General features: G+C 37.5%; 1 protein-coding gene across 1 annotated transcript in view; it reads right to left on the bottom strand.

Annotated features, from left to right (window-relative positions):
• The window catches only part of LOC129003896 (ubiquitin-conjugating enzyme E2 Q2-like), a 33,104-nt gene that overhangs the window by 18,816 nt on the left and 970 nt on the right, over window positions 1-13,318 (bottom strand). The window lies entirely within an intron of this gene.

The following is a 13,318-nucleotide window of genomic DNA, read 5'->3' as shown; positions in this document are numbered from 1 at the left end:
TTTAGATAAGAATATGCCTATATGTTAATCGGGAATGTAAGCTATCATCATGCCAAATTTCAGCCCAATCCGTCCAGTGGTTTATGCGTGATTGAACTTCAAACACACAAACAAACAAACACACAAACTTTCACATTTATAATATTAGTAAGATTATTTGGTGAAATACATCTTAAATTGAAGTAAGAATTCAAAAATAAATCACATTATGATTTTTAATGGAGTAGCCTAATACAGTAGGTAAATATATGCCAATGCTTAAGTGAAATCTTTGCGTGCCTGCCTTCAATTTGAGACCACATTATAAAAATCGGTCGGGTAGAAGAGCTAAACGAACTCGGCAAAGAAAAACCAAATTTAATTCCCATAAGAAAAACATGGAGAGCAAATTTCGTTTTTTACGTATAAACCGAGTGAGACTATAGATAATTTTATGCCGATGCTTGATGGCAAATCTGTGCATGCATACCTTCAATTTGAGACCTCAATCATGAAAATCGATCGGGTAGAAGAGCTATCGAACTTGGAAAAGAGAAACCAAACTCCCATTTACACATGGAGAGCAAATTTCGTTTAGCCTACGTATGTACGGAGTGAGACTATAGATAATTATATGCCAATGCTTGATGGCAAATCTGTGTGTGCATACCTTCAATTTGAGACCTCTATCATGAAAATCGGTAGGGTAGAATGAGCTAAACGAACTCGGCAAAGAGAAACCAAATTTAACTCCCATAAGAAACACATGGAGAGCAAATTTTGTTTACGTATAGGCCTAAACCGAGTGAGACTATAGATAGTTACAGTAGAACCCCTGTTAACCGAATTAGGGTTAACCGAAATTGTTCTATAAAATAATATAGATCTGTAAAATGCTCTCTAATAACTTCAGTTGTCTGGCTTAAAAAATATTTCTATCCCATTGTAACATTTTTGTAGCTGAAATAAAACACTGAATTAGGCCTATATAGGTATTCTCTTAAATTCATTTTCCTACACACTGTGGTGATACATTGGCTATTTTTAGCATATGATGGGTTAACCGAAAAATTGTTTATCCGAAACAGCTCTCCCCCCTTTATTTAGGTTAACCGGGGTTCTACTGTATATGCCGATGCTTGATGGCAAATCTGTGCGTGCATACCTTCAATTTGAGACCTCAATCATTAAAATCTGTCGGGTAGAAGAGCTAAATGAACTCGGCAAAGAGAACCCAAATTTAACTTCCATAAGAAACGAATGGAGAGCAAATTTCGTTTACGTATAAATCAAGTGAGACTATAGATAATTATATGCAGATGCTTGGCAAATCTGTGCGTACATACCTTCAATTTGAGACCTCTATCATGAAAATCGGTAGGGTAGAATGAGCTAAACGAACTCGACAAAGAGAAACCAAATTTAACTCCCATAAGAAACACATGGAGAGCAAATTTTGTTTACGTATAGGCCTAAACCGAGTGAGACTATAGATAGTTACAGTAGAACCCCTGTTAACCGAATTAGGGTTAACCGAAATTGTTCTATAAAATAATATAGATCTGTAAAATGCTCTAATAACTTCAGTTGTCTGGCTTAAAATATTTCTATCCCATTGTAACATTTTTGTAGCTGAAATAAAACACTAAATTAGGCCTTTATAGGTATTCTCTTAAATTCATTTTCCTACACACTGTGGTGATACATTGGCTATTTTTAGCATATGATGGGTTAACCGAAAAATTGTTTATCCGAAACAGCTCTCCCCCCTTTATTTAGGTTAACCGGGGTTCTACTGTATATGCCGATGCTTGATGGCAAATCTGTGCGTGCATACCTTCAATTTGAGACCTCAATCATTAAAATCTGTCGGGTAGAAGAGCTAAATGAACTCGGCAAAGAGAACCCAAATTTAACTTCCATAAGAAACGAATGGAGAGCAAATTTCGTTTACGTATAAATCAAGTGAGACTATAGATAATTATATGCAGATGCTTGGCAAATCTGTGCGTACATACCTTCAATTTGAGACCTCTATCATGAAAATCGGTAGGGTAGAATGAGCTAAACGAACTCAGCAAAGAGAAACCAAATTTAACTCCCATAAGAAACACATGGAGAGTAAATTTTGTTTACGTATAGGCCTAAACCGAGTGAGACTATAGATAGTTACAGTAGAACCCCTGTTAACCGAATTAGGGTTAACCGAAACCCGGGTTAACCGAAATTGTTCTATAAAATAATATAGATCTGTAAAATGCTCTAATAACTTCAGTTGTCTGGCTTAAAATATTTCTATCCCATTGTAACATTTTTGTAGCTGAAATAAAACACTGAATTAGGCCTATATAGGTATTCTCTTAAATTCATTTTCCTACACACTGTGGTGATACATTGGCTATTTTTAGCATATGATGGGTTAACCGAAAAATTGTTTATCCGAAACAGCTCTCCCCCCTTTATTTCGGTTAACCGGGGTTCTACTGTATATGCCGATGCTTGATGGCAAAAATCTGTGCGTGCATACCTTCAATTTGAGAGCTCAATCATTAAAATCTGTTGGGTAGAAGAGCTAAATGAACTCGGCAAAGAGAACTCAAATTTAACTCCCATAAGAAACAAATGGAGAGCAAATTTTGTTTACGTATTTAAATCAAGTGAGACTATAGATAATTATATGCCGATGCTTGGCAAATCTCAATCATGAAAATCGGTCGGGTAGAAGAGCTAAACGAACTCGGCAAAGAGAAATCAAATTAAACTCCCATAAGAAACACATGGAGAGCAAATTTCGTTTACGTATAAACCGAGTGAGAGTACAGATATATGCCGATGCTTGATGGCAAATCTGTGCTTGCATACCTTTAATTTGAGACCTCAATGATGAAAATAGGTCGGGTAGAAGAGCCAAACAAACTCGGAAAAGAAAAACAAAATTTTTTTAACAACATAACTATAGGTAACTATAGGCTATATAGTTAACTGCTATTATTATTTTTCCCCATAAAGTTTTAAGTCAGAACAATTAACTCTGAATTTCTAACAACAACAACAAAATAATCTATATAATTAATACGCTACACGAAAGTTTGTCGGTTGAACTCTTCCGCCATTTCCTAACTGATTTTATCCATTGACGTCTCATTGGAAAGAGCGTGTCGCGTAGATTTGCAAACTGACCTTACATTTTTGAAAAAGTCCCTTGGGCCCTGCCCCAGTGGCTTTGAAACTTCCCATGTTATCCTTATGAAGAACATAATTGTTTACATTTTGATCAGCTGTATAATTTTATTGCTGTTATTTACTTTTCAATTCAATGAAACACATTGAGTACATTTATTTACTATTTGAGTTTGTGTAAACATAACCCCCAAGACGGATCGTGTTATAGTCCTCGCCACCCTAAGTTGAGGCAGCCATAGGTCGCACTAGATATACGCCGTGCGGCCTTTGGCTGCCTCAACTTAGGGTGGCGAGGACTATAGTATGGTCGTATCTTAAATTTGTGTATTTATCGTTGTTTTGTGTCGCTATGATGGATTGTGTTAGCATGATTGTAACTTAAGTTTGTGCATTTATCGTTGTTTTGTGTAGCTATAATTTGTTGTTTATTTCTTTTAAATGTCTCCGACACAACGACAACGAAACAAAGACAGGGGGCGCAAACGTGATAACGACCGCAGCTATACAGAACAGTGGCGCGTAATAGGCTTAACTCATCACAGTCTGAACCTGAACCTGGACAACTTCAACTATTTGGTTACAAATGCGCCCTAACACTACCCCAAAACGACTTTTCGTTCTCAATTGGCCCTCTATTAATGACCTGTGTTGCCTGTACAGCGAGGCATTTTGAGAAGGAGAGAACCGTCCGGAATGCTTTAGGTTTATCAATAACGAAGATAAACGGGGTCTGAGTTACACAACGGTAATATTTGAGTTGACTCTCTTAAACTCATTGTAAATATGACTGTTATTCAATCTGAAATAACTCCTGTAATACTTTGTAATTGCTCAAATTCGAGCAACATGTACACTAGTATAATAATAAATAGGTACCCTAGGACCTAAAAGAAAAATGTATTTTAATAAAAATTATGCCGTTTATGATGTTTAGAAATCCCCGGGCTGTGGGAGAACGCACTTTTTTAACCACTAATAAAAATTATTACTAAGAATTTGTTTACAAAGCTTTCCTGGTGTGGGAGGTATAGGTACCTAGAAATAACAAATATTGCTTAACTGATCTTTAGAGCTTGGATTTAAAAATAATAGCCTATAGGCCATTGCTATAGTTGGCCTGTGCCAGAATTGTCCCGGGTCACCCTAGGTTTAAACAAAATAAATCTTACAAAAAACTAATAATTGGCCTAGCACTCAAAGAGTTCCCCCCCCCCCCCCACCCAATAAGTTAACCCTGTCCCACCAGTCCCCTAGATGGACGTTATGATAACCGAAGGTTAAATAAATGATTTCCCGTCAATTATTTTAGGTGCACTACTTATGTATTTTAGCTCTTATTTTTAAAAATCATTTGAGTCTAAATTACTTGAAAGTCCCATGTTTCCAAACTTAATGTGTTGTCCCACCTGAATCTGAAAATGCCATAATTTTAAGAGTCTTAAAAGCGTCAAAAATAAATAAAAATAAAGGATTACAAATTCTTCAAGGTAGGTACTGTAAATTTAGCATTGCATAACTTAGTGGTTAGGGCAAATCCGAGTTCTAGCAACGACTAACACTTTAAAAGGAAGGTAGGCCTAGCCTATGTGGAGAGCAAACAGCTGTGTGACTTGGGGAAGCATAATTTTATCCCCCTGGAATTTTACCCCTGAGAAAAACTTACGCCACAATCTATGCATCAAATTAAGTAATAAAACCTAGAGTGTACGGGCCGGAATTATACCCAACTGTTTTTCAAGCAGAGGTCACTGCCATCTTGGTTTGAGCTTGAGAACATCTTAACAATGAGATTAGAGACAATAACAATTAATATCTACACTGATAGTCAAGCCACCTTAAAAGCACTAAACTCTTATACATTCAACTCAAGGCTCGTGTGGGACTTCCTTGCTTCTGTGTCTGAGTTGGGTAGGAGAAATTATCTTACACTCTACTGGGTGCCTGGACACTCAGGCATAAAAGGAAATGAAGCTGCAGACAGATTGGCAAACACTGCCTCTGCGTCAACAATTATAGGCCCACAACCCTTCTGTGGCATTTCACGACATAGCGCATGTTCTTCAATTGCGTCATGGGCCAAAGAACAGCACCGCAAACGCTGGGTCGATACTCCCCTTCTTAGGGTCAGCAAGCTTACTCTGTTTAGGCCTTCCAAATAGGTTGCCTCTGACCTCTTGAGCCTAGACAGGTGAAGAATCAAATTAGGGCTTAATTGTAGAACTGATAACTGGTCACGGGCGATTCAGGAAACATTTACAACGGATGGGGCTTATTTGATGGTGAACCGATCTGTGTGATAGGTCAGAGGAGATAGCCGATCTCCTGCTCTTTGATTGTGACAAGCTCTCTGATGCTAGAATGATAACTCTTGGTAATGTGACTAGAGGAAGATATCTTCCCAAGGATGAACTAGCCTAGCCTAATTGGGAAGCTACAGGAATTCATCGGACACATGAACTTGTAAGGTCATCAAGAAAACAATTGTCTGGGGTGCGCAATAATTTGATTTTCGGATGAAGTGCTTCATGATCTCGGCCTGCCCCTGTTAGATGAGATTTAACATAAGATAGACTAGGCTAGAGGCCTACTTAAAAATAAAATGTTTAACTTAACTTACTACCGTATCCAATCAAAACTGATGATCATTTTCACTCATTTCTATGTCTGCACAAGGGGTAAAATCCGGAAGGTAAAAATACAGGGGGTAAATACCTGGGGGTAAAATTCCGGTTGTAGTTCGCTAAAAATCAGAATTTATCATGCTCTGTCTATTTTCATTAGACTCCCAAATCTGCGGGGGTAAAATTCTGCACGCGAACAAACTTGAGAGCGCTGGGGGTTAAAACATACGTCATAGGCCAGTGACGTCAGCATTGCCCAGGGGGATAAAATTCCGGCAACCCTGTAACTTTGAGGGCCTAATTCTAATACCACGTATCTTCAAAATATAGGGTTTTGAGATTTTTAGTAAAAAAATAGATTTCATTGTCTCTCACCTAATTCTAAAACCTCGTAATTCTATAAAAATGGGAAATAATTTAAAAAAATGGGAAATGTAGACCTCATATCTTGCAGTATTGGTAAACCTTCCTTCTAGCAACACGTATCTTGTATTGTTTACAGTGTGCAAAAGGTGGTCAGCTGTGCCGGTCTGTTATTGTTATGCAGTTTCATTGTGAAAAAGTGAATTTCAGTGTTCAAAATGTAGTAAATATAAGATAGAATTAACTCAGTTTTGTATACCTATATGCAATTAGTTTATTTGTGGCTTTATTACAATTTATGTAATACGTTGTCATAAATCAGTGTTAAGATACGAGGTCTTAGAAGGAGGAATATTCTTACTGTAAAATACGTTATAACTTGTTTAAAATTATTGTAGGCCTATTAACTTTTTTGCTAAGGAATAATTTTATACTCTTAATTTTTTCTGTAATACAATAAAATAGTAATTATAACAACAAAGTTGTTATAATAAAAATGCTTAGTGTTTATACAAATTGGTAAATTCTAATAACTCGTGTATCCAATTTCAATACCACGTAAGTTAACCCTCCAACTGGCACATTTAAAAAAAGTTTACTACAATACCTCGTATCTTACTTTTTTTTATAATAACTAATGTAAATAATAAATAAACATAAGAAGTGGTTTGTTTTATTGTTATGAAAAGAAATGTTTAGAAACCAAATTGATATGGTTTTATTCAACTTAATAATCTGCTACATTTTAAATGGAGAATTAACACAAAACTGTAAACATTAAATACATAAACAAAACAGTCTTAAATAAACAGCTGATGACAAATTTGACAGTACAGTAGAAATCATATTACATAACATTCACCCCATCTTTTTTTTTAAATGTAATCCCTTAGATAGGTGGGAGCTCTTCGGACTCTAGTGGAACGACGCAGGTTTGTTTCTTCGTTATTCCTCACAGAAGTAGGGGTCACGGTCTCATGCAGAGGGGTTGTTTCGATTTCAGATTGAATAGAGTTCCCAATTTCAGGTTGAAGCAGGTTAGATTCGGGTCTCAGGTCTTGAAGAACAGGATCTAGTTCTTGACTGGGATTTTCGGAAGTCACAGGCTCAACCTCTTGTTGGATAGCTTCAGGGGGAACAGCGAGATGTCGCACCGATACCAGAGCCTCTCTACCATCTCTATACTTGATGCGAGCATAATCTGGATTAGCCTCTATCAGCTGAGCTTGTTCCACTAAAGGTTCATATTTGTTATTTCTTACATGCCTCCTCACTAATACCGGTCCTGGATTCATGAGCCATTGAGGTTGAGAGGTGCCATAAAATGATCGTCTCTGGTGTTTGAATAGACGTTCATGTGGGGTCTCGTTCGTAGCTGTACATAGTAACGAGCGTATGCAATGCAAAGCTTCTGGCAAAACATACTCCCACTGTTCTGTCTTCAGTCCCTTGTTTCTCAGAACAAGAGATACAGTCTTCCAAATCGTTCCATTATATCGCTCAGCTTGAGAATTGCCTCGAGGGTTATAAGGTGAAGATCGGCTAGTGGCGATTCCTTTTGAATGTAAGAAATCACTCAGTTCTTTTGACATGAAAGCTGAACCTTGGTCGGAGTGGACAAAAGCAGGCATACCAAAGATGGTGAAGATTGATGTAAGTGCTTTGATGACGGAAGATGCTGATGTATCCGAGCAAGGAATAGCAAACGGATATCTTGAAAACTCATCAACAACCGTCAGTATATATTTATTCCTTGTCACAGATGGTATAGGCCCCTTAAAATCAATGTTAAGTCTCTCGAAAGGAGCCATTGCATGGATGAGTGTTGATGGGGTTTTTTGGTAGAACCGAGGTTTCACTTCCGCACAAACAGAGCATGAAGCGGTCATTCGCCTGACATCTTCGATAGAGTAAGGGAGATTTTTACTTTTTAAGAAATGAACCATCCGTACTATTCCAGGATGTCCAATGTCACAATGAATTCTATGGAGTTTTTCGGAATCTCTACAAGAGATGGAAGATGAAACTCGTGAAAATGCATCTGCTACTACGTTTTCCTTGCCAGAACGGTACACTATGTCGTAAGAGAAAGGTGCTAGTTCCAACCGCCACTTTAAAATCTTGTTGTTCTTAACCTTTCCCGCGTGTTTCTGATTGAACATATAGGACACAGATTTCTGGTCTGTAATTAATTTAAACCGTCTTCCAATCAGGAAATGCCTCCATTTCTGTATTGAATCGAATATTGCGAGGGCCTCTTTTTCCACAGCAGGTAGATGTTGTTCACTCTTAGTTAGGGTTCTTGAAAAGAAACATATTGGCCTTCCAGCTTGTGAAAGGGTAGCCGCTATAGCTGATTCAGATGCATCTGTTTCTACAGTAAATGGAATATTCTCTTCAACTGCAGACATACTGGAGTTTGCTATTTCTTCTTTTAATGTCTTAAAAGCTAATATTTCGTTACTGCCTACTGGGAATGATTTCACTGTAGTAAGACAATGAACCTTCTCAGAGAATTTAGGGATCCACTTTGCGTAATAGGACAACATGCCAAGAGCTCTTTTGAGGCTTGCATTATCAGTTGGAACGGGGAAATTCAAGAGTGATTGCAAGCGGTCAGGATCAGGACGCATGGACATGTTTTCTACAATATACCCCAGAACTGGAATTCTGGTCAGCGAAAACTTAGATTTTTCTTTGTTCAGGGTAAGATTATACTTTTTAGTTGCTTCCATGAATCTATGTAGGTTTTGATCGTGTTCAGCTTGGCTACGACCACAAATAGTTACATCGTCCAGATAAGCAAACGTGTCTAGTAGATTTTCAGTTTCTATAATCTGGTCAATAGTTCTTTGAAAACACGCCACACCATTAGTTACGCCGAAAGGAATTCGAGTGTATTGGTAAAGTCTCCCATTAGCTTCAAATGCAGTGAATGGTTTATCTTCATTCCGGATAGGTATTTGGTGATATGCCTCCTTCAGATCGATTGTACTGAACACTTTGTATTGAGCAAGCTTAGAGACAAATGATTCAATGTGAGGTAGAGGGTAGGCATCAAGCTGTGTGAATTTGTTGATGGTTTGAGAGTAGTCAATACACAGACGTCTCTTGTGCCCATTGTTGACCACAATCACTTGGGCTCTCCAAGGTGATTTACTTGGTTCAATTATTCCTTCTGATATAAGCCTACTTACTTCACTTTTTATGAACTTACTATCATCTTCAGAGTAGCGGCGGGACTTGATGGCTACAGGCTTGACGTCATTAGTTAAATTATCAAACAGTGGTGGTGGTGATACTTTAGCCCTAAGTAGATTGCAAACGTTGAAGGGTGGGCGTTTACCACCGAAATTCAGCTCCACAGCAGAATGTTGCCGAAGGATGTCATGTCCAATTACAACATCGGCACATAAATCAGTTAAGACGAGCAGCTTTGTCTGTGGGTATTCGTGGCCATCGCACACCATGTCAACAATACAGTGGCCAAGAGTTGATGAAACATGGCTTGTTGATGCCATCGATATTTCATGCTTTGTTGGGTATTTAGAAATATTGAATCTTTTCACAGTAGCTTCGGATATAAAACTGTCGGAACTCCCAGTATCAATGAGTGCATCTACTGGTTTGCCATTTAACATCAGTGACACTGTAGCTTTTGAAAGACATTTTTGTGAGGCAGCAACAAGAGAGGAAGACATTGAGTTTATTTCTGTCTTTTCACTTTGAGTTGTTTTACCCTTAAATGTTCTACTTCGGTTACGAGAATTGCAAACTGTTGCCCAATGGCCTTTCTTGTCACAAATATTACAAACTGAGTCTTTGGCAGGACAGTTGGCTCGAGAGTGCCGTGACCGTCCACAAAAGAAACATTTCCCTCTTCTTAACGAGGATAATTGGTGTGAAGACGAATCAGAAGCTGCCTGAGAAACATTTGTATCAGTAACATCAACATTTGTAGGAGTTGACTGAGATATAGAGTTACAAGGGCTTGAAATATATGAAACCGCCTGATTTTCAGCTGATTCCAAGGTAATGGCTTGATTATAAGCTTCTTCAAGAGTCAAAGTTAGATTTTCAAGAAGTCTTTGTCGAATGGACTGTGATATTAATCCTCGAATGAAAGCGTCTCTTATGTACTCATTACGATTTTCATTAGCAGTGACAGATTTAAAGTTGCATGCTTTACTAAGTTCTTTGAGTTTTCTAAGATACTGATCAATATTTTCTCCAGATTCCTGTCTTCTAGTGGCCAGTTGATGACGTGAATATACCTCATTAGTAGGCTTTATAAAAAGTTTGTCAAGAATAGATATAGCTTCGGTATAAGAATCTGCCTCTGAGATTATATCATGTATGTTGTAATCCACAAAATTAGTTAGAAGTTTTAGTTGATCATCTTCTGCAGCACATATTTCTTCCATGAAATTCTTGAAAGTGGTTTTCCAATGTTTCCACTGACGATCAGAATGGGGGTCATTAGGGTCCAAAGATAGGCGCTCAGGTTTGAAGAATTTATCCATTTAGATTTCTTGGAATAAACTTGAATAGAAAAGATAGAAAAGAAATTGTATAGAAGAACTTGTAATACTATAGTTAAAAGTATTAAGTTGAATAAATTGTTATGAAAAGAAATGTTTAGAAACCAAATTGATATGGTTTTATTCAACTTAATAATCTGCTACATTTTAAATGGAGAATTAACACAAAACTGTAAACATTAAATACATAAACAAAACAGTCTTAAATAAACAGCTGATGACAAATTTGACAGTACAGTAGAAATCATATTACATAACATTTATCAAATTTAATAACTACATGTACATTCCTATAAAGTAATGAGCTGTTTTTCGTAAAAACCATAATAATTACAACGTTTTTTTGCTCTCCTGTAAAGTGGGCATTTTCCTCATACGTGGTATTAGACTTAGGCCCTCGTAAAGTTACATGTGATGTAAAACAAACAAAACCACTAGGCCTATAAGTTACCGGTACCTACAGTAAGTTAATCCCATGTTTCTAATCTGTAATGTAAAAAAATGGCAAGCCAGAGGCTGTAATCTTACAGAGGTAAGTTAACTTAGGTACCTTAATACCTTCTTCTTCACCAAGACCAGCTATGCCGGATAGGTTGTGTCAATTAGAATTAATAAAAATTAAATAAAATACTGACTGTTATGCTTGTATCTTACTATTTACATGTATGTAAACGTAACTTATGGCAGTGGATGTAGCCTCAATTTAGTTTCGGTTTAGTTTTTAAAAAACTCATCCATGCTATAGAGTGGCCTTCATACTATCCATGCCTTCAACACTTTATCAAACTTCCTTGTTTCAAGGTTCTTAATTTCTTGGGGCAAATTGTTATAAATCTTGAGCGCTATGGTCGGGAAAGCATTTTTAGTTTTAGAGAGCCTGCAAAAGGGAAGGTCTATTTCCTGATTATGTCTTGTTCTGTACGTATGGAATGTATTTCTGGTCGGAAAATTTTGAATGTTGTTTTTGACATATGATGCACATAGAAGAACAAAGTGGCTGTAAACTGTTAAAATTTTGGTTTCTATAAAAAGAGGCTTGCAGTGGTCCAATCGTTTTCTAAACGTTATTATCCTGATAGCCTTCTTTTGCTCTAGAAGAACTTCATGGCAGTTAGGTGCATGCCCCCAAAGTAGCTTAGCACGCTATGGAAGAGAGCGTGATAGACGACCAGTAGGTATTGTGATGTTACCAGCTTAGACAGCTTTCTTAGCAGACACACAACTCTCGATTAACCTTCTGCATTCGACTTCAATATGCTCAGACCATGTCAGTTTGGGGTCAATGGTGAAACCAAGCAGATTAACTTTAGTTTCAATCTGAGGATGTCTAGTTAAGGTGCACACGATCTTTTGTGACTTACCCTCGTTCAGCTTGAATTTATTGGCTGAGAACGATGTCTTGGCTTCCTCGAAAAGAATTTCTGCGTTGTCGAAAGCTTGAGCAGGAGTAGAACCTGTTGACAAAATTGCAGTGTCGTCTGCAAATCTTAGTGTTGAGCCACTCAAGTCAAGGTCATTGATTGAGACCAGAAATAAAATTGGTCCCAGTACCGATCCCTGAGGAACGCCATGTTGGATTGGCAAAGGTTCTGACTGAGCACCGCTAAGTGATATCACTTGCTGCCTATTTTCCAGGTAGGACTTAATGGACAAGAGAGCAACGCCCCCCACCCCGTAACGTTGCTGTGCCCTGTAAAAATTGCTTGCAGCATTTTTGAAATCGTTATTTCATTGTGTTTAACACACTATTTTAATTGCACAACAACTGTCTGTGTGTAATATAAATTATCAACTCGGTTCACTATAACCTACACTTTACCTTCCTAATCTAACCTAACTTCAAAACACTCAATACAGTCACGAATCCGCATAAGCCCGACTTGCCTTCCACACATGCCTAAATAAAATCATTCTGAAATAAGTTATTGAGTGCCGTGTTCCGTGTTGTTTCTAGCACATGTACTTTAAATGACTTGATTGACTTATTTTTATTCTCTTCTCTTCAATATTTCGTATTTTCATTTTCATTTCAGGTTCATCAGTATAGTTCTACAAGTAACAGTTAGTCCGTTCCGTTGTTCCGTAATTCCGTAATGCAGTTTAGTAGCAGACTTGAATGGAAGGTAGAATAGATAAAGGAAATCAACACAACAAATTAACTTAAGTTACCTTAGTTATCCGTGGCCTCGGAGACATTTTTGCGCTGTTATTTCCTGGTAAAAAGTGAGTCTTCTACTACTTTAATTACTTACAATTAACGTAACATATCAAGTAACTTATCTGGAGAGAACATTTCATAGGCTTATAAATAGGTTACAGTAGGTCTAGGCCTACCGGTAAATAAAACTTAAAACAGCTGTAACTCTGTTAATATTTAAGAGCGCGGAAAAATTGTTGCACCATTATTTTCAGCTAAAAATCTAGTTTCTAGTGAAATCTATATAGGTTCCCATGGTCACGTTCGTCACAATAAATACCACTCTTTAAGTTGGACGGGTCACCCTTTTTGTGTATGGGTACCGTACGAGCCACTTTTAGAACATTGGGAAAGGCCCCTACTTTTAAGCATTTGTTGATGACCGTAGCTAGGGAATATGCAATTTCACACACCACTGCCTTAAGGACTAACTT

This window comes from Macrosteles quadrilineatus, unplaced genomic scaffold (assembly GCF_028750875.1).
Source record: "Macrosteles quadrilineatus isolate MER2022 unplaced genomic scaffold, UCM_ALF_1.0 Scaffold_9__3_contigs__length_116548681, whole genome shotgun sequence".
NCBI lineage: Eukaryota > Metazoa > Arthropoda > Insecta > Hemiptera > Cicadellidae > Macrosteles > Macrosteles quadrilineatus.
The sequence above is the reverse complement of the archived record's forward strand: the minus strand, read 5'-3'. Positions and strand labels throughout refer to the sequence as shown.